This window comes from Phascolarctos cinereus, unplaced genomic scaffold (genome assembly GCF_003287225.1).
Source record: "Phascolarctos cinereus isolate Bilbo 61053 unplaced genomic scaffold, phaCin_HiC Scaffold_9;HRSCAF=440, whole genome shotgun sequence".
Taxonomy (NCBI): Eukaryota; Metazoa; Chordata; class Mammalia; order Diprotodontia; family Phascolarctidae; genus Phascolarctos; species Phascolarctos cinereus.
The window spans coordinates 58,739,087-58,761,224 of record NW_027556402.1 but is presented as its reverse complement, the minus strand read 5'-3'; positions in this window follow the sequence as shown (position 1 = coordinate 58,761,224).

Here is a 22,138-nt window from a genome sequence, read left to right as displayed (position 1 = left end):
GGGTTAGGTTAAGGGTAACAAAAAATTGGGAGATTGAGTGAAGCCACAAAGAAAGGCCAGTTGATGGCATTATAGCCTCAGGAAAACTCCAGAGATTTGGCCATGTAGGAAAGTCCAGGATTTTTCTTTTCTGGGGTCCAGATCCCAATGCTATCATTCTCCCCTCAAACAAATGGGACCCAAATTCTTTTGGGCTAAGGGGTATAGGTCTCAGCTTCTGAAACTGCTTCTTGCCGTCAAGGGGCATGGAGCTGTCCCTGCCTCTAGGGGTCCCAAAAAGGAGGTTGACTGGAACCAAGCACAGGTTGCATCCAAGGAATGTTGAGGAGACATTGGCTGGTACCTGCTGTTTGCTACCAACCGTAGGTGAATGGCCTGTAGTCTAGAAGACACAAATCTGACAGAAAAGACTGCAGGGCCCAGATGTAAAGCAAGGACAGGTATGAAAGGATAAAACCTCCTTAGCTTTGTTTGGATTCAGATAATTCCATTTTCCAACCATGCAAGATCAAATCCACCTCATAGACAGACTCTGGAATAGCCACGTAGGTAACATTTCCTTTCAAAGGAACATAATGGGGGAACTGAACCAGCACAATCCCATCTTACACTGAGGCTAAAATTGTCCTCTCAGCTTTTTCCCAATGCTGACCTCCCACCACTATCACATTTTCTGGGAGGAGCTTGCAGCATTTCTCAAATGGTAGATTATTGATTTGTCAATGGATTATTATGATCCATTAGACAACTCAAAATAAAGTCATGACTTTTTTATATCAAACAGCAAGTTTCACTAATTGCAGCTCAGGAAAAATTTTTCCAGGATTTACATCTCCAGTTGAAATTTGTCCTGGTGTAAAAAGCCAATCAGGGATGATTTCTACATACTTGCAAATTCTCAGCAAGACAAAAGCCAAAAAAACTTTTTTGGCAAGTTTACACATTAAAACCGTAACCAACAATAGCCAAATTATTTTAGCAGTAACCAAATTAGGAGAAGTTGCTTGACATAATTCCCTGATGCCAAACAATTAGCTCAACTTTCTCCCGCTTCTGGGGGAAGATGGGGAGGTCTGGTGCACAGAGAGAAAAAGGAGATAGGAGGCTTAACTAGAGAAGATTGGCTCCCCAAATTCACTATCTGGTCCCTTCCCAGCAAAGGGGCAAGGTAAGAGAGGTGGGCTAGAGGAAAAGGGAAGGTAAACCAAGGGAAGGAGGAGGGGGCATGGGAAACAGGGGTGGCCAGCGAAGAATGGGATGGAGATAGAAGCTGAAGAGGTGGTGTTAACTGGGAAGAGGGGGCTCTAGCACTGGGGGTTGTAAGAGGATCATCCAAAAAGTCTAGTTGATCCCTATACCCCATTTGTGGGGAAGATCTAGCTATGAGCATCCTACAATCTTTCCTGAGAAGGAGATCATGAGAAAGTCCTACAAAAGTTATTATGTAGGGAATCTGCACCCTTTTTCCTTCTCTGCTACAATATCTTTCTAACTCTGAGAATGTTGTTGTAATGTCCCCAAAACAGTCCATGCCTCATAGTTTTCCAGGACACTGAGACCAAATGGTGTTGCAAAAGAACACCAGCCTTTTCTGTTTTAGTTCTTTAGAGAAACTAATTTTTCCCAATTTTTTTAAAGACAGCCCGAAGGCGAATCTTCAGGAATTGAAGAGGATTGACCCTTTCTCGTTAAAGAAGGATTTGAATATAAGCCTCAGGAAACAAACAAACAAACAAAAAAGGCCAAAGAAGTACCTTAAGTCCCTAGCTCTGAGAAAATTGAGAGGATTGGGCCTATGCTTCCTGATAGGGAGTCCAAAGGTATGCTCAGATCCATGGTCTTGAACAGAACCACTGGACCGATAGCCTGAGAGCATCAGGCTGAGTTCAAGACAACTTGGTAGCTCTCTGACCTAATGGGACTTGAGAGGACAAGCCTGAAAAGTATTTCCAAACCAAGCCTTCCGAGTTGCTTGGAAATCCACCCAATTGCAGGGAAAAAAAAAAAGGATTAGGGGAAGAGGGGAGGCTTATGTACCTCCCAGTCATGGCTGGTGAAAAGCTTGGTATTAGGCAGTTTTTCCAGGTACAGAGAACCATATGATGAGGTCTAGAGGTTTAGGGGTCCTGGGACCCTGAGATCATGACACACCAAACACAAAGTTTATTAAAGATCCGCAATATTAGCCAGACTCTTAAGGAATCTTAGCATCTGTGAGCTATTGGATAGATTGTAAAAATCTGGGCAGTGGCTAGGTCATAAGAATCAGAGCTCCAATTCCACTTTTTAAGGAGTTGTTTTCTTCAGTCAATTTTTGTCTTTCCTTTTCCAACCTGTTGACACTCACTTGCATACCTCTCATTTCTTTTCCCAATTTTTCTTCTACCTCTCATATTTGATTTCTGTAATCCTTTTTGAGCTCCTCGAAGAAGGCTTTTTGGGCTTGAGGCGAAGTCATATTCCCCATTGAGGTTTCACATGTAGACATTTTGACGTCATTGTCCTCTTCTGAGTTTGTGTTTTGATCTTCCCTGTGACCATAGTAGCTTTCTTTGGTCAGTACTCTTTCTTTTTCTTTTTCTTTTTTAGCCAATTTCATGGCTTTTAAAGTTGAGGTCTGGACCTGGGGCACAGGGGGCAACTGTCCCAAGCTTCGTGTGCTGGGCCCCAGGGGCCTGGTCACTGGACTTCTGCCCTGGGGGTCTCAGGTGCTGTTGGCTTCCCCACTTTTCTGGGGTGGCTTTGTCTAATTATGCCTATTGTGCCCTGAGTTCTGGACCTGGCAATTTCCCTTTTCTGTTGGTGCTGGAGGACTCGCAGCTGGTCTGCTGTGCCACTGGCCTACTGAGCCAAAACCACAGGGCCTTAGTTGCTGATCTATGCTGTAGCTAAGAGCCTCCCACTGGCTTACCCAGATACTGTCTACACTGGGCTACACTGGGTTATGCTTCCCTTCTACCTGAATGATAGTGATCTTACCTGGAGTCTTTCAAGTTATCTTAAATTGCAGGTTCTGTTGCTCCAGAATCTGTTCGGAGACTTGATTTAATGTTTCCAAGGGAAGCTAAAAAGAGATTAGGTCATTTCCTGGCTTTTCTCTTCCAGTTTTCTTAGAGTATGAAGTGCTTATGTGAAGTTTTACTTTTGTCTTGGAGTGAGTGAAGATTATTCCCCTCACTCTCACCCCTTTTGCTTCAGGAATAGAGCTCTATTTATTGATCTTTTGGACCTCTGTGTATTATAGCAGCTCCAGCAATGCATTCTGAAAGTAACTCAGCCATTATGAGATCAAGTTGATTCAGAGCTGTGATTACAGTGCTTTGATATATCATTATTTGCTGTAGGCCTCACCAGCAGGAAAAGGTAGGGAATGAACTCCTTTCCTGCTGTTCTGTTCATTCTTTCATAGGTTCCCACTTGAGAGAAAAGCTTATAATGTAAGTAAGGGATGGCATGCAGAAGCCTGCTATCATTAATCTCCTAGACTATGGGAGCCAAAAAGGATGTTTATGTTCTGGAGTATTCTTTCAATTTCTACCTTACCATTTCTTCTGGAATACCAGTCAAAAACTGCCATCTTTGAGATAAAGATGAGGAAGCACCATGCCATCTTAAGGCATAATTCATATCATCAGTGACTATTACTTGTTCACACAAAAAGGATTGTCATAGGTAAAGATTCTATAGCCTTGCATTTTGCAGCAACTCTATGACAGTTGTTTTGTCTTCTAATTAATACAGACTTTTAGCTTGGAGATTAATTTTTTCTTTACATTTAGATTTTCTTCCCACAACTAGAACTATAGATGTTTCTCTATACCTTGCTGACTATTCACTGGCACAAAGCCAATAGCTTAGTTAACCTTCACTATAGATACCAAAAGTGCGGAGTAGTTTATGCACAGATAAGTCAGTAATTCCAGGTTGATAGTTTGGAAAAACAAAATATAAAGCAACTACACTTATTTTGAGACATAACCTACTTGTTGTCATATTGCTGTCCTGCAGAACCTGTGGCCCATGGGCACAATGAAGGATGTCAAGTGGCCCATGAAAAATGTCGACGGCATTTTCCTCTACATTTTTCCCAGGCCACCCAAAATCCTTTGGTGAGCCACAGGTTGCACAAGCCTATCATATTGTGTTAGCCTTGCCAGGGAAATTTATTCATCATACCAAATTTTTCACTGAAAGTAACAATTTTAGGTTAAAAAATGCACAGAAAAAAGGAAAGCAGAACAGTGGATAGAGAGTTAGCTTCATGGTCTAGAAGAAGACATTGAACAAAGTCCCACATACTGACTGTGTGAATCTCCCAGGAAAGTGAAACCTCTCAGATATCCTGGAAATTTTCAAGAACGCTGAGATGCAGAGTAGATATATATTTGCATGCTGGAGAGTTGCTTCAATGGAAGAGCCCTATGCTAATGAAATCACACATTGTTAAAAACAAAATGTCTCTGTCATACCATAAGAGTAGGGGAAGGTCCTTTAAAATCGATGTGGGCATCACATGTCTTTAATAAATATGTTGTAAATGTGGAATAAAAATAAGGGGGAAGTGGAAACATAAGGAAAAAAGAAAAGGTAAGATAATTTTGAAAAACCATCCATACATGTTTCATCTGTTGTTTTTAAATATGTGTGTTTGTGTATTTGAAATTATGCAAATTTTAAAAAATTGTTAAAGGGTTAAAGAAAGTAGATTTTCAGAGGAGTGCTGAGTAATTTTTTTAAAGGAGGAGTAGGCCAAATAAGTTTGGCTTAAACCATTACCTTAATTCAGATGATTACCAAATTTGTGTTTTTAGCCCTGACTTTTCTCCACCGATTTGGCAAACCACATTTCTAGCTCTGAATTCCTCCTTACTGTAGCTCAAATTTAGCAAATGTCTAACCAAATTTCTCATATTTACCCCAGTTATAATTCCTCATGACTTCCCTTTCTGTTCTTTTAAAAATTCTACTCATTCCTCAAGGTCCAAGTCAAAGACAAGCTCTTTCATGCATCTTTCCTTGATTACCCAAGGAGAAAATGTTCTCTCCTTTCTCTGAACTACCACAAATTTGGAGTCAGAGGATATGAAGTCAAATCTCAGCTTTGCCAGCTCTGTATCTACTTTACTCTTCTGTGCCGCTGGAAAATGAAGGTGGGGGTAGCTAGGTGGCACAGTGGATAGATCACTGGCCTTGAAATCAGGAGGACCTGACTTCAAATCCAGCCTCAGACCAAACATTTGACATTTACTAGCTATGTGACCCTGGGCAAGTCACTTAATCTCAATTAACTAAAAAAAAAAATGAAGTCACTGAACTAGATGAACTCTGAGATTCCTTTCAGATCTAGTTGTATGACTTTATAGATATTGACAACTTGAATGAATATGAATAATCTCCTCTACTAGGCTATAAGCTCCTTGAGGGAAGAAACTATTCCATGCTTGTCTTTGTATATCCGCGATACCTGACAGAGTGCCCTACAAATAGCAAGAACTCAAAAAGATTTGTTGAATGAATTACAGAATCAATAATCAATGAAAAAGGAAATGAAGAGATCATTTAATACACACTGCCAACTTGCTGATTTTTATTGTGATTCTAGCAGATAAGAAGTAAAATGGAATTTTACCTGGCCATATCTTTAATATATAAATAGGCAATCATAATTTTGGTATTACATAGGGACTAGAATTGTAATTATTGTGATATAGAAAGCTCCCTGAGAAAACTCCTTCTACCAGTGTAGATCAATACCTTCTCTTCAATTTGAAGTCTAAGAGAATTAGAACACTCAAAGGTTAAATGACTTGCTCAAAATCACAAAACTCAGATCTTCCTGAATTCAACAGCTTACTGTACACCACATGTTTCTTTCTTTCTTGAAATTTCAATATGGTATTTTAAAACTTTATGTAACTTGAATGGTATAAATTTCAAGCAGGAATTGAATCTATTCATTCAAATTTTGAATAAATGCATAAACTATTCTACACAAGTGCTAACCAATATTATTTAAATTCGTGTATTAAATTATTCAACTCTTCTGGTATCTAATCTTTTTTTTTTATTCACACAATACCTTCTGTAACATATGGCTCTCAACTCCTTTGCCTTGAATAGCTTTTTTTTTTTAATGTGCATTGTATTGATTTATACTTGTCATCGAATTTTCTTAGATTATTTTGTTTGCTGGGATCACAGCACTCATGTTTACAATATCAGTCTTTACTTGTATCTTTCTATATGCTAAATAATGAATTTGATATTTCCTCTGTATAAAGAATTTATCTTGTTGGATAAGTATAATGTATTTAGTACTCTATAAGTATAATGTATTTAGTACTATATGAATATAATGTACTTAGCACTATATAAGTGTAATATACTTAATACTATATAGATATGATGTATTTGAAACCTGTTGAGGGCCGATCTTAAGAGTCTGATAAGGGTTTAAGATCCAAGGCAGAGTTTGACCTCTGCCCAGGCTTTTACCCGAAAGGGCTCAATGATTAAGTGGTACAGCTCTCCAATCCCTTCCTGATTAGGAGTTTCCTGAGACATTCCTTCTCATTCTTTGAACCTTAGATTTACACATTCACTCCTCTATGCAGGTGGCGCCAAGGCGCTTGGGAAAACCTTGTAAAATACAACCCAATCTAGGAACCCTGATAAGGTGGAAATTTATGTTGTCACCTCCTCAGCAGATGTTTTGGGAAGTATCTCACGGGGAGGACTCTTTGAAGTTAGGCTAGATTTTCTCTATATATCCTGTACCCTCAGGTGAATAAACTGAGTCAGTAATGCTGCTCCACCTGGCCCATGTCTCAAGTTTATTTCACGCCTCTCCGTTTGGTGTACAATCTGGTTGAGGGCAACAGATACCCCTGTTGGAAACTTGGTGATAAGTCTTTCTGTGGTGAAATAATTTTTTGTTATGAACTTCTTTCAGTTTAGATGTATGGCATTTGTTAATCTACTCAGAGGTGTGTATGTTATTGATTTTTTTCTACTTAAGTACTTAAGTGTTTCTCATGAAACCCTTATGTTTCCCTATGTGATATTATTATACAGAAAATTTTAGTAGGTTTTGTTGCTGTTCAGTCATTTCAGTCATGTCTGACTCTCCATGACCCAATTTGGGCTTTTCTTGACAAGGATACTGGAGTGGTTTGACATTTTTTTTTCTCCAGCTCATTTTACAGATGAGGACCTGAGACCAAAATGGTAAAATGACTTGCCCAAAGTGGAAAGTGACTAAGATTTGAACTCATGAAGATATCTGCCTAGATTCCAAGCCCAGTACTATATTACACACAAAAAAATCTGCAGGTCTTCTATCCTAAACACTGTTTTGTTCCAATTGACCTGAAATTTCAATGTGGAAAATATCTTGAATGACCATGTGGTAAAAAACACAACTTCTTTTTTCATGCAATCTGAATTACTGATAGATGATGGGTGCATGCAAATGTCTTCTTTAATTGAAAACTAAATAAATTGAAACTCATTTTGACTGAATCAGATTGAAATACTGTCAGTTAAATATTTGCACAGATAGTCATTCTCAAAATGATAATCTTGGAATTTTGTCTATTTGTTTCCTAGAAGGAATTTTATGAATTAAATACTATTCACAGTGAAGAGATTTTCACTGAATATGTCTGCTTTCAATATGCATTCCATTTTCTTAAACAGTATTTCTGAAATTTAAAATCCCTTTAATCTGCTTTATAAATAGTCTCTCTCTCTCTCTCTCTCTCTCTCTCTCTCTCTCTCTCTCTCTATATATATATATATATATATATATATATATATATATATATATGCATGCTGATTGATCAACTCAACTCAATCACCTGTCTTATGCTAACCTCAAAAAATCTGTCAATAGTCATTTTAATGGCACCATTCAACTACTTCACCAGACATTCTAAGATGCTTTACACATAACATAATTAAACATATTTGTGACCTATTTGCAAAAGAAATACTCATGTTTGGTTTAAATTTAGATAGTAATAGGGAGCTAATGCTAGTAGTATCTAATAATGGTCTATAGCTTTGAGGGAGATAAGAAAAGAGTGAGACTATTCAGTGGTCCTTGTCTAGAGGTATTAAGAGAATAGGGCTTCCCCAGGAAAATTCGAGAGTGTTTGTATACCCACAGGAATATCATGTGAAAGGTCAAGGGAGCATCAGTGATCAGTGTGTGCTACTCTCTAACCACAGTATTCCAAGGATCTGAGGTCCATAATATGTAGTCCTGAGATAATGTAAAGGGAGTAGATTCTGACTAAATAAGTATTTGACTGATTCAAGTTACAAAGTTCTGAAATTCAAAGTTGCATGTGAATATAACACTGGGAACAAATAAGCTCAGGAACACAAGAGAAAAAAGGGCAAGAATAAGCTGGGCTGAACACACCATCTAGGTATACAGAGGCATAGAACCTGTCGTTTAGTTCATCCTTCATTCTCCAAGAGGACCAGCGGCATCATGAGAGTAATGTCCTGTCTTCCATATGAATTGAATATGAGTGAGGCAGAGTTTCACAAAGTTGTCTGCCTCACTGTCTTCTCCAAAGTCATCAAAGTCTCATGCAAGACAAAGGTCAAGTTGATGGGCAATGGCCCCGGAATTCAGTGGGAAACCTTGGACTTTCTAAATTAAGGTCTTTGCCAGGTTTCAGTTAGTCTCAGGCCATGCCCATTCAATGAGTAAGGCCTAGGTAAGAGCTGAAAGAAAAGACGGCTCAATTTCCCATCTTGAAGATATCCGTGTGGGAGGGGGAAGACCTTCAGAGTTTCTGGCCAGAACAGAAAAAATTGCTATTTGCACTCCCTTTAAGCCATGAAAAGCTAAACAATGAACCACAGAAGTTTGGGATGGGGCTACTATTGGCCGTTAAAGAAAGCCAGATGATTTTTAGTGTTTCTGTTAATCATATGGCAAATTATGCCGATAGTTTTCCTGATATTGAACTGCCCTTGGATTCCTAATATAAATCCCACCTTGTCATGGTCTATAATCTTTGTCATATTTGCTGTAATCTTCTTGCTAGTATTTTAATTAATAAATTTTGCATCATATTCATTAGCAAAATTTGGCTACAATCTTCTTCCTCTCTTTTTGCTCTCTCTGAATTAGATATTCCATCCATATTTGTGTCATAAAATAAATTTTGTAAGAGTCCTTGAGTTGTTTTATTTATTTTAGAATAGTTTACATGGTATTAGGATTAATTGTTCCTTAAGTTTTGGGGAATTCACTTGCAAATCTATTTGGTCCTGAGTATTTTTACTTAAGGGGCTCATTGATGGCTTGTTTAGCTTATTTTTCTAAGATAGTGTTATTTAAATATTCATTTCCTCTTATGTTAATTTGGGCAGTTTATATTTTTGTAAATAGTCATCCATTTCACTTTGTCTGCTTTTTTTTTTTTCCTGGCATTTAATTAGAGAAAATAACTTCCAGCAATCACTCCAATTTCATCTTCATGGGTAGTCTGAGAGAGTATAATAAAAAATGACAATTCCACCTAAGTTAATTTACTTATTCAATGCCATGCCAATCAAATTACCAAAGCATCATTTTATAGAGCTAGAAAAAAAATGATAATACAATCCATCTGGAAGAACAAAAGGTGAAAAATCTAAAGAGAGTCAATGAAAAAAATGTGAATGAAGGCAGCCTAGCATTTGCAGATTTCAAATTATATTACAAAGTGGTAATCACTACAACAATCTGGTATTGGCTAAGAAATAACAGCAGTGCACCAGTGGAATAGATTAGTTACATAATATACAGTAACAAATGACCACTGAAATCTAGTGTTTGATAAAAAATTCCTTGGAAAACTGGAAATCAGTTTTACAGAAACTGGGCATAGACCAAATACTAAGATAAGGTTAAATTGAATAAATGATTTATACAAAGAACATGATATCTTAAATAAAAGAGGGAAGCAGGGAAGACTTTACCCATCATATTTATGAATAAGGGAATTTTTTTTTGTTACCAAACAAGAGGTAAAGAATATTGTGGCATGTGAAATGGATTAATTTTAATTGTAGTAAATAAAAGAGGCTTTATTTCTGAAATATATGGAGAATTGAGTCAAATTTATAAGAATTTGAGTCATTACCCAATTGATAAATGGTCAAATAATATGAACATGCATTTTTCAAAAGAAATCAAAGCTATCTATAATTAAATTTTAAAATGTTCTAAATCACTGTTGTAAATTAAAACAACTCTGAGGTACCTACACCTGACACATATCAGAATGGCTAATATGACAGAAAAAGAGAATGACAGATGTTGGGATGCAGAAAAATTGGGATACTAATGCACTGTTGGTAAAGATGGGGACTGATTCAACCATTGTGGAGATCAGTGAATTCTTTTCATTTCTATTTTGGCCTCTGATTCTAAGATATTAAGGCAATTATCCTTGATAATTTCTTTAAATATGATGTCTAGGTTATTTTTTGATCATGGATTTTAGGTGGTCCAATAATTCTTACATTATTTCTCCCCAATATGTTTTCTATGTTGTTTTCCAATATTTCACATTTTCTTCTTTTCTTTTCATTCTTTGATTTTGCTTCATTTTTTTTCTGTCTTATGGTTTCACTAGCTTCCATTTGAACAATTCAAATTTTTAAGGAATTATTTTCTTTAGTGAGCTCTTATATCTCTTTTCACAGTTGACTAATTCTACTTTTTTAAGGAATATTTTATTTTCAGTGAATGTTTGTGCTTTTTTTCTTATTAAGATAATTTTGTTTTTAAGGTTTTATTTTCTTCAGTATTTTTGTGCCTCTTTTACCAAGCTGCTGACCTCTCTTTTCATTATTTTCTTGCATCACTCTCATTTACCCCAGATTTTGTCCTCTCTGCTTCCCTTGAGTTCAAAAAAAAAAAACACTTCCAGTAATTCTTGATGGGCTTCTGTCAAATTAACATTTTCTTTGCATTTTTGCTTGTAGCTATTTTGACATCATTGTCTTATGAATGTGTGTCTTGATTTTCTCTGTCACCATAATAGATTTTAATGATCATATCTGTTGTTGCTGCTTCTGCTGTTGTTTGTTCTTTTTCTACCCAATTTCTTGACTTTTAACTTTTTTTTAAAGTTGATCTCTTCTACTGAGGTCAAGAGGACTCTGTCTCTTGTTTGAGGTTTTTTGTACTTCCGTTTTTAGAGATAGTTCTGGTGTCTATAAGTCTTCATTGCTTCCAAGGTGGTGTGATCCAGTTAGAGGTATGGTCACTGCTGTCCTGAACCATGCTCTGATCTTTACCCAACAAGGAATCGTGCTACCCTATACCCATAAGTGCTAGAGCTCCTCCTCCCCCTATAACTGTGACTAGGTCCCCTGCTCCCTTGTGCTAGTGGTCTTTTCTGACTTGAAATTGAAATCAGAGCTCCTGATCCCTTCTGAATAAACACAAACACTCTTTCTGCCCTGGAACTGTGACCAGGGCCTTTGCTCTTTTGAAACGGCAAGGGTTTTTGCTCTTCTTTGCCCTAGAACTTCTATCTGGAACTATGCATGGTCAAAAGCAACAGAGTCCTATACTCATTGTCAACAAAAGTCCCCTGTATTCTCTTTCTCACTAATTGTTTGACCCTCTCACTGTCTTTGGGCTGAGAGCTCCCAAATCTGCAGCTGCTGTTCCAACTGGTGTTGCCATGGTGTGCACTGTGGGCAGCTCCGGGGCAGTTCCTACCCTAGTGTCCCAAACTTCTCCTGTCAACCTCCTAAGATTTTTGAGCTGGAAAAATTTATCACTCCAATCTTAGTTGGCTCTGCCACTCCAGAATTCAATTGGAGGCATTATTTTAAAGTTATTGGGAGAGTTCTGCTGAGTTACTTCTTCTCAACTATCTTGACTCCACCTCACTTTGAAAGTCTTAAGAACAATGACCATCTGTGTCTCCAGAGCATATAACATGAAACTTTACTTATCTACTAATATTTTTGGTTAGGGTAACTATATTATTATTTTTTGTTTGACTATGTTTATTAATTACATTTTTTCTTTCACCTTTTTCTTAAATGTGGATAAGAACAGGGAGGTATGGAAAGAAAAGGAATTAACAAAGCTGCGAGCTCCATAAGAACAGGTGCTGTCTTGCTTTTTTTTTTTTTAATTCCTAGCACTTAGCAAAATGTCTGACACATTGAAGGCACTTTAATTCTTTTTATACTTAACTTGTTATGAAAATAACAACAACAAAAGAGGGCCATTGAAATATTATTTTAAAAAAATGAATGCTGATTCTTCCTCAGATAATTACTAACTCTGTGACCTTATGTAAATCACCTAATTTTTCCCCTCAATTTTCTCATTTGTGAAATAGGGATAATAATACCTAACTCAAAAGGTTGTTATGAGATGACAACAACAGCACAACAACAACAATTTATAAAGTTCTGCTTTAAGATTTGCAAAGCACTTTACAAACATAACTTCATTTTATCCTTACAACAGCCATGGGATGCAAAATTTTAATTCAGGTATTCCAGAACCAAAGTCCAATTCTATTCCACTACCATCTATCTGTCTGGAATAGATGATCTGGGTAATATGTGCTCAACAATACACATACACTCTCTTTAGTTTAGAACACCAAAGCATTCTATGATATATACATTCTCATTATTATTATTTTCTGAATATTTACTAGAAATCTACTCTGTCTTTTAAAATATTGTCATATTATCATTGCAGTTTTAGGTCCCTACAATGTGGCTTAGGCAATGAAGACAAGTGGTGGCTGATCAGACACCTTAATTCTTTAATCTGTTTTAATGTGATCCATCTGATATAAACAGGTTCTCAAAAATTCCTTTTGTATTTAATCCTCTATTCTTTTTTTTATTATTATTTAGGCAATTGGGGTTAAATGACTTGTCCAGGGTCACACAGCTAGTAAGTATCAAGTGTTTGATCTGAGGCCGCATTAGAACTCAGGTCCTCCTGACTTCAGGGCCAGTGCTCTATCCACTGCACCACCTAGCTGCTCCCTAACCCTCTATTCTTTATGAAGAATTATTTTAAGATAATACTAATTTCACATCTTATTTCCCATATCCTATTTCTCCCAAATATACATTTTGAAAAGAACATCAAGAAAAAAGAATATTTTCTCTATGAAATTTTCCCTGCTATTATTTTTCCCAACTATGGAAAAGAAGCAGGAGCTTTGTAAGAAGAGCAAATGTTTATCCTTTCCAGATAAGTAGCTGCCTTGTTTTGTCTCCAGCAGAAACTTAAAGTCAGAAATGTAAGAGATTTTGAAAAATCACATTTCAGTCATTTTCAAATCATTGTCCTGGTTTACTATCTCTAAATCTTTCTCACAGATACACATTTGGTAAAGCATTCATGGGTTCTAACAATTGGGAGATTGTTAAAAGACTTTATAACTAGAAACTAGTTAACATTGCCACTGTCTGGTATGATAAAAGCCATCACTGTTCTTTAAAGAAGGTGAGAATAGCATGGTTTGTGAAAATTTGTGAAGACTGCATAAGACTATGATCAAAGTGATCGAAGAATCTGCTTACCCACTTCCATTCTAAATTTCAAAATTCCAGATACTAGGAATTCTGTGAGCAAATTCAGGAATAAAATTTTGTCTGCTGACAAAGGATCTCCATATTTTTGGAAGTGACATCATCTGAAATGTATTAACAATGATGTATATTCTTCATATTTTCCTAATTCACTTTGGCTTTCTTCTTTGCTTCATCACTCCCTCATTGTATGATATGTGTGTACATGTCCTATCTATCATCCACATATACGTATATACACTTTCTTAGTAGAGATCAAACTACTAGAGTATATGGATTAAATCATTTTTTAGTCTTTGCATCAGTAGCTTCTTGGCATAGTATCTGAACATAGGGATAAGAACTAAATCTCTGATTCCATTGACATAGAGAATTCCAAAGGAACTCCCTCTACCAACAGAGGTTGACAGCACCTTCTCGGCATTTTATATTCTAAGAAAAGAAAGGCTAAAGAACTGAAAGCCTAAGTGAATTGTTCACTGTCACATAGACAGTATCTCTCCATGAAACCTATTGTCTATATAAGACATAATAGATATTTAATATATGTTCATGGAATTGGATTAAACTTAATTAAAATTTTATTGTAAATATGTTCTAAAGGCTCATTCAACTCCGAATGTATTATTTCCTATCTATGCATAAATAAATGAAAGAATATTGAAATTTCTTTTCATCTTTCATATGTTTCACGGTCATCGCTTTCTTCAGTATTCACATGATTTGTGTAAACTCTGTAGAATATCAATTTCTCTGCTACCTACTGCAGTTAATTCAATAATATTGAACCAGCCCTGAATTCCTAGTACAAATGGGTCTTTTAGACAAGCTGGAAAGTCTGTTGGATTTGGAGTTAGAAATTCTTGGTTGTTTTTGGGTGGGGAGATGTTGATTTTCATTTGTTGGTTTTATTTTCTTTGCACCCCTAGCAATAAACACAATGTCTGGCATGTAGTAGGTGCCTAATAGTTTTTGTTGATGTGCAAATCACTCTGTAGCGGAAGTCATGGTATAAGGAATCTTAGGGGGTTGAAAACTTGTCTGGAGCAGCCAATAGTGAGTAGGCAGCAACTACATTAAATATGCTTATTCGTTTCCTATACTGCTGAGTCTATTTTAGACTAAAGATTCTGTCAGTTCCCCAAACAGTGAATCACTAAATTGTACATAGTCAGGATGGAGGAAAGATGAAGCTTTTCAGGAGAAAACACAACAACAACAACAACAACAAGATTGGAATACTTAAGTGTCTCAAGTAACATTATCTGGACACATAATAAGAAGAGGAAATAACAGCAATAAAATTCAATTTTAGTGAAGCAATAAACAGCAGGAAATCACACACTTGGCTCACTCTCCAACCATTAAGTGAGCAATAGAACAACCTTCTGGCTTGTATCAGCAATGACCCCTATAGGGTAAGGGAAACACATTAGAGCTAATGTCTGTGTCTAAGGAAAAAAAGTAAAATGCTGTTGTCTTTTAAAAACTGTATTCTAATTCCCAAACCACACAAATACAGCCTAAGGGTGAAAGAGTATATGTGAAATTATCAGAAAAAAGGACTAATTAAATGTTTTGTTTATGGGGCAAGTACATTAATTTTCTTTTAAAACTACTACATGCATATTTGTGTTTTTACAATGTGTGTACACACATACATGCACATATATATGTATGATTTATTTTGTTAAATATTTCCCAATTTTATGCAAAAATTAACATTTTTGTTTTAAAATCTTGAGTTCTAAATTCCCTCCTTTCTTCACCTTCTCCTTGAGAAAACAAACAATTTGATGATGAGTACAGATGTGAAATCATCCAAAACATATTTCTATGTTATTCATGTAGCAAAGTAACACATCAAAAATCAAATAATATTTTTATTTTTTAAAAGTATGATTCAATCAACATTCAGAGTTTATCAGAAAGACTAGCTAGTTCACAACTCCACCAACACTGCATTACTGTCTGAATTTTTCCACACTTGGTCCAAAATTTGTCATTTTCTTTTTCTGGGATGATAGCCAATCTGGTGTGAGGTGGCACATCAGAATTGTTTTAATTTGCCTTTTGCTAATTAATGGTGATTTACAGTATTTTTTTCATAAGACTAAAATAGCTTTGATTTCTTCCAAAAACTGTCTCTTTATATCCTGGACCATTTATCAACTGAGGAATGGATCTTATTTTTATAAATTTACCTCAGTTATCAATCTATTTGAGATGAGATTATTATCAGAGAAACGTGATATAAATATTTTACCAATTTTCTGTTTTCCTTCTAATTTTTCCTGCATTAGTTTTGTTTTTTGAAAAGTCTTTTTAATTTCACATAATCAAAACTACCTAATTTACTTCACATGATCCTCTCTATCTCTGTTTTTGATGATCAACTCCTCTTATCGATAGATCTGACAGGTATATTTCCCCATGCTCCCCTAATTTACTTGAGTTTACTTGAGTTATCCTTTATGTATAAAAATTTTATTCATTTTGACACAATTTTTTTTTGTATATAATGTGAGATGTTGATCTGTGTTTGGTTTCTACTCAACTGCTTTGCAGTTCTCCCAAAAATTTTGCCAAATATTGATTTCTTAGCCAATATCAAATTGTTTTCATGATTAACATTTTGTAACACAATTTGAAATGTGATATTTCTAGACTGCCTTCCTTTACTTTTTTAAAAATTCATTCTCTTTATATTCTAGACATTATGTTCTTCTAGATGAATATTGCTACTGTTTTTCTCAACTTCTATGAAATAATCCTTTGGGAGCAGCTAGGTGGTATAGTGGATAGAACACCAGCCCTGGAGTCAGGGAGACCTTAGTTTGAATAAAGCCTGACACACTTGAATCCAACCAAACAAGATATTTAACCCTGATTGCCTTTCTAATAATTATAATCATTATTATTATTACCATTATTATTATTCTTTGGTAGTTCGATTGGTATGAAACTGAGTAAGCAAATTAATTTAAGTATAATTGTCATTTTTCTTATATTGGCTCAACCTACCCATAAGCAAATATTTCTCCAACTGCTATCTCCAATCTCCAATACACTTATTTGTATATAAAGTATTTTGCAATTGTCTTCATATGAAGACAATTACCAATTTTGTTTATTTGTTTGTTTTGTTTTGTTAGGTAGATTCCCTAGTATTTTATACTGTCTGCAGTTACTTTAAATGAAATTTCTATTTCTGTCTCTTGCTACTGGGCTTTGTGGGTAATATACAGAAATGCCAATGATTTATGTGGGTTTATTTAATATCATGAAACTTTGCTAAATTTTTTAATTATTTTCAGTTGATTCCCAAGAGTTTTCAAAGAATGCTATCATAGCATCTGCAAAAAGTGATAATTTGTTTCCTCGTTGCCTGTTATTCTTTCTTTTTTTTTTCTTGACTTATTTGCCATAGCTATTATTTCTATTACAACATTTTAATAGTGATGATAATGTGCTTCATTGCTTCAAGGCTGAACTTATTGGGAAGGTTTGAAGTTTATCCTATTACAGATAACACTTGCTGGTGGTTTTAGATAGATACTACTTATTATCTTAAGAAAGACAATCCATTCCTATGATTTGTAATATTTTTAGTAGGAATGGATGGTACATTTTGATCTAGACTTTTTTTGAATATTGAGATAATGATATGATTTCTGTTGATTTTATTATTGACATGGTCACTTATGCTGATAGTGTTTCTAATATTGAACCAGCCCTGAATTCCTAGTGCAAATCCCGCCTAGTTATAAGTATTTATATGATATCTATAACACATTGCTGAAAGCCCTATGCTAATATTTTATTTAAAATCATGCATCAATATTCATTAGCAAAATTGGCCTGTAGTTTCTTTCTCTGTTTTTTTCCCCCCTCTCCTTGGTTTAGGTATCAAAGTCAATTTGTGTTATAAAAGGAATTTTCTAGGACTTTTTTTTAATATATTTTTTAAATATTTTATTTAGTATTGAGAAGAATTTTTTTTAAACATTTGGTAGAATGCACTTATGAATCTATAAGACCATGGAGATTTTTCTTAGAGAGTTCATTGATGGCTTCATCAATTTCTTTTTTGAAAATAGGGTTAAGTATTATATTTTATCTTCTGTCTTTCTAAGCAATTAATTTTTTTTTTTTTTGCAAATATTCATCGAATTCACTTGGGTTGTTAAATTTATTGACACACCCTGGGGCAAAATAGCTCCTATTTTTTCCCCCTTCAAGGATTATACTTAGTTTTGCTTTGTTGGTGATTTGTGGTTGTAATCCTAGCTCTTTTGCCTTCCAGAATATCATATTTCAAAGTCTATATACCTATAATTTAATAGCTGCCAAATATTTTGAAATTGTGACTGTGGATCCATTTTTTTTGCCTTTTTGGCTACTTATAATACTTTTCTTTGATGTAAGAACTCTAGAATTCTGATACACTATTCCTGAAAATGTTAATTTTGGTATCTCAGGTGGATTCTTTCAATATTTATGTCACCTTATGATTTTAAGATTTGGGGGCAGTTTTCCTTGATAATTTTTAGAAATGTCATGTCCAGGACTTTTGTTATATCATGGCTTTCAGGTAGTCTAATAATTCCCAAATTATTTCTCCTTTATCTATTTTAAGGTCAATGATTTTTTCAATGAGATAGTCACATTTTCTTCTTTTTTGTTTTTGACTTTGTTATATTGTTTCATGATGTTTCATGGAGTCATTAGCTTCCACTTGCCCATTCTAATTTTTAGTGATTTTTTTTTTTCAGTGAGCTTTTGTACCTCTTTTTTTTTCATTTGGACAATTTTACTTTTTGAGGAGTTATTGTCATTAGTGAATTTTTGCACCTCCTTTTCCATTTAGATAATTATGTTTATTAAAGTGTTATTTTATTCGATATTTGTGTGCCTCTTTTACCAATCTCTTGTTTCTCTTTTTATTGTTTTCTTCTTTTTCAGGGGAAATACTTTCATTTCTTTACCTGATTTCCCTCTACTATTCATCTTTGATTTTGAAATTTTTTCATCTCTTTCAAGAATTTTTGTTGAACTTGTTTTCACTTTTCATTTGTTTTGAGCCTTTCCTTGTAACTGTTTTAACTTCATTGTCTTCTTTTGAATTTGTGTTTTGATTTTTCCTGTATCATCAGGTTCATTTTTGTTGTTTGCTCGTTTTCCTACCCTAGTTCTTGATTTTGAATTGTATGTTAAAATTGTGTTCTATTTCTGTCATGGGGCAGAGAGATCAACTGTCAAAAGCTTCAGGATTTTAGGCACTGCTCCTTTCAAAGCTAGTTCTTAGGGTTTAGAAATTCTTTGAGATTCCAAGGTGGTGTGATTTTGGGAGAGATATAACCCACTGTTCTCATGCTCTGCATTATGATGTGAGGGAAAGCTAGGAAGGGCCCCTGATCCCTTGGGATTGCAATCAGAACAGCTCCGCAGAGCCTCTGCTCCATTGGGCCTAGAAATAATACTATTCCTCCAGGTCTCTGATCCCTTAGGGTCTCAAAAGAGATTTTCTTCAGGGTTCCTAAATCCTTGTCACCAAAAGTGATACTGCTATTCTGGCCTCGTAGTTCTTGACTGAAAGTGCTCTTCTCCACCCTTTAACTATGATCCAGAAGTGAGTATCAGCAATGGATTTGCCAAGTAGCATCTGATCCTGTTTCTAGTGCTTGCACAGGTGTCCCCCGTAATTTCTTCCTTACAAGTTGCTAGGTCACCTTACCAGCTCTGGCTTCAAAGCTCCTGAAGTTTCTGCTGCTTCAGTTATCACCATCTAATCCCACCATGAGTATTTTATCCACATGGATTCTGGGCCAGCCTTGTGTCACGAATCTCTCCTTCTAACCTCTTAAGTTGTCTCAGAGTTGAAGAATATCTCACTCCGAACTTTTGTTGGTTCTGACATTACAGAATTCAATTTGAGCCATTATTTTAAAGTTGTTTGTAGAATATTGAGGGAGTTCAGCTGAGTGCTTCCTCTACTCCACCATCTTGGCTATGTGCCCAGAAACCATCATTCACTGCCTATATTTTCCCCTGGAATCCACCTCCCTGATCCTCCTCAGAGAGCCATTCTTTTTTTTTTTTAAATACATTTTCTAAAAAAAAAAAGGAAGAAAAAGGAAACATGGGGGAAAATAATCCAAACTCATTAACACATTGGAAAAATTGGTTATTTTTCCATGTTTCACACCTGTGGAAAATAAATTTATTTTCATAGCACTATTATAAAAGTTGGTTTTAAAATTCTAAGTTTCATTTTTATAAGATGACTTGGTTATTGTACATTAAAAATAATAAGTGATGTCCCAAATCTAGGTGGGAGAAATGACATGGTATAACACAAAGATGTATATAGGTATAAAAGATACAGGTATAACAGGTATAGGCTTTGATATTAGATAATCTGGATTGAAATCCTGACATTTATTAGTCCCTTTCTATTTGACTTCGGGCAAAAAATTTACTATCTCTGGCCCTGTTTCTTTTTCTATAAAATCTGAGATTTTGGCTACATGACCTCTAGGGTCTCTACCAGCTCTAAATCTATATTGATAGGTTCTATTCACATTTGTTTTGTGCCATCATAACTATATATGTGTGTCTGGGTAAATACACAGCAATGAATTTAGGAATTTTTTAGTATGATATTTAAGATCCTGAACATCAGTCTTATCTGTCGTCCTATGACCAACACGTATCCTTGAATGAAGTAATCAATTAACATATATAGATATGTAGATATCTCTCCCTGTATCTCTGTCTCTATCTTTCTCTGTCTCTGTCTCTCTCTCAATTGTACACCTGCCCTAACATCAAATAAATAGATTAGTCTATCATTGCCGAGCATTTATTAATGACTTGAACTATGTATCTCCACATATGCTAGCACTACACTTGATATTGAGGATATAAAAACAATCAAAGAAACAGTTCCTGCTCTTTTAGAGTATGTATTCTATCAGTGAAAACAATATGTATGTATGTGTATATGTGTTTCTGTACACATACATACACACACACACACACACACAAACACACAAACACATGGTAATTTAGGAAGGGAGAAAACTAGCATTGGGGGCAGGGATACCTTTGTGTATAAAGTAGTATTTGAACTGAACCTTGAAGGATGAGAATATTTAATGAGGAAAAGTGAGTAAGAATATCTTCTAGGAATTGGAGGATACTTTTGCAAAGCCATGGATATGGTAGAAAGCTAGTTGTGTTAGATGTTAGAGTCAAGAAAGAAGAATAACATATGATGATATTGGAAAGCTAGGTTGGGGACAGGTTAAAAGCAAAATATAGAAGTTCGTGTTTTATCCTAGAGGCAATAGTTTTTTTTGTTGTTTGTTTGTTTGTTTGTAGGAGAGTGACGTGATCGACCTATATTTAAGCAGAATCACTTTGGCAGCAGTGTGGAGGGCAGATTGCAGTGGTGATAGAATGGAGAGAGGCAAGGGGACCACTTAGGAGGTGGTAATGACTTAGAAATAAATAGAAAAATTTAGAAAAGGGGTCAGTGAAAAATGAATTCTGCTTTGGACACATTGAGTTTCAAAGTCCCCGATACACCGTGTTGGAAATATGCAATAGCTAGTTTGTAATGAATGAGCAAGAGTGAAGTGAAAGATCAGGGCGAGGTAGATAAATCTGGGAGTCGTTTATCCAGTGAATGATGATTAAATCCATAGGAGCTTAAGAGGTCACCAAGTGAAAGTGTGTAGAGAAAGTAGTTACCCTTAGAGTAGTTGTGTGGTACCCCCATGGTTAGGAGGCAAGGTATGGATGGGGATCAAGAAATTAGTAGACAGACACGTAGGAGAAGAACCAGAAGTGGTAGTGCTATGAAAATGTCAGAGAAGAGAGAGTATCAAAGAGGACAAGATGATCAGTAGTGACAAAATGATCAGTGTTAAATATTTAAGAGGGGGCTTGAAAGCTGAGGAATAAGAAAAGAATAATAAATTTGGAAATTAAAAGATCATTGATAGCCACAGAACATAGATTTGAGAAATGAGAGGAGAGCAAAGGTTGGATAAATCCAACAAAGAATATAGACAACATTTTTCTCAGAGTTTGAATATAAACAAGGAAAAAAGTAAGAAATAACAGACTGTGAAGTTCCTAGGGTTTAGCAAAGATTTTTCTCCCCAAATTTTGGAGATACATGAGTATATTTATAGTTAGTAGAAAAAAAAACACCCATAGGTAGGAGGAGATTGAAGATTGGAGGGTAGGCAAGAATGTGGGCAATAATTTGCTTTGGGACATGGAGGGGATAATATCAAGGACACCCCCTTTCCCCAGGAAAAGGGTTGACTTTGGAAAATAGAAAGGTCATCTCATTTTTGGAGACTAAAGGAAAGTTGAGTGAAAGATGATATTACAGGAATTTGATATGAAAGGAAATTGAAAGGAGAGAGCTAGAAATGCTCTGCCTCTATTTTCTCTCTAAAGTATGAGACGAAGTCTTTATCTGAAATGATGAATGAAGGGGATGCCATGATGATTGAGGATGATAGAT